The sequence below is a fragment of the Eimeria mitis genome, genomic scaffold (genome assembly GCF_000499745.2).
Source record: "Eimeria mitis Houghton genomic scaffold, Emh_scaff236, whole genome shotgun sequence".
NCBI classification, from domain to species: Eukaryota; Apicomplexa; class Conoidasida; order Eucoccidiorida; family Eimeriidae; genus Eimeria; species Eimeria mitis.
The window spans coordinates 25,471-26,372 of NW_013570696.1; positions in this window are offsets into that span (position 1 = coordinate 25,471).

The window sequence follows — 902 nt, forward strand, 5'->3', positions numbered from 1 at the left end:
ATATATATATATATATATATATATATATATATATATATATATATATATATATATATATATATGTATATGATAATATATATATTATTTATTGTTTATTTATAATTTTATTTATACTTTTATTTTTTATTATATGCAGGAGCAAACAAAAACATTATTATAAACGAAGGGCTTTTTCCTTCCCTTTATTCTTTTTAGGGTTTAGGGTTTAGGGTTTAGGGTTTAGTGTTTAGGGTTTAGGGTTTAGGGTTTAGGGTTTAGGGTTTAGAAAACAAAAAGACTGTCAGTGTAATTATTTTATCTCTCTCTGGTGTACAGTATGCTTCACTCTCTATTTAAAAAAAACAGAGGGAAAACAAATACAAACAAATCAATAAAACAGGGGGGCCCCCAGGGCCCCCAGGGTTGAATGGGGGGGCCCCCCAGGGGGGCCCCCCGAGGGGGCCCCCCAGGGGGCCCCCACTCAAGTATAACCTTTGGGTCATAGAAGGGGCCCTTAATGGCAATATAAATGAAAATCTTTTTATTATTTTTTTTTCCATAAAAACAATATAACAACAACCCCACCAATAAGAGTGTGTGTGTGTGTGCTGAGGGGGGCCCCCCGTCGTTGTGTGGTTGGGGGGCCCCCCATTGCCTTCATCTGTTGCTGATGTTTTTATCTCTATGGACTATTGGGGGCCCCCCCGACGCTACGAGCTTCACAACTACCCTACCTTCTGCTGTTCTTTCCGAGGGGGCCCCCAAGGACCCTGACTGTGCCCCTCTGGGGGCCCCTGGGGGGGCCCCCAGGGGGCCCCCCAGGGGGCCCCCCAAAACAGAAGGAGGTGAGGAGACACCGCATCAGAGTCTTCATGCGGCCTTCACCGATGCAGACGGGGACCTTGAGCCCCCTCGACGTCCCT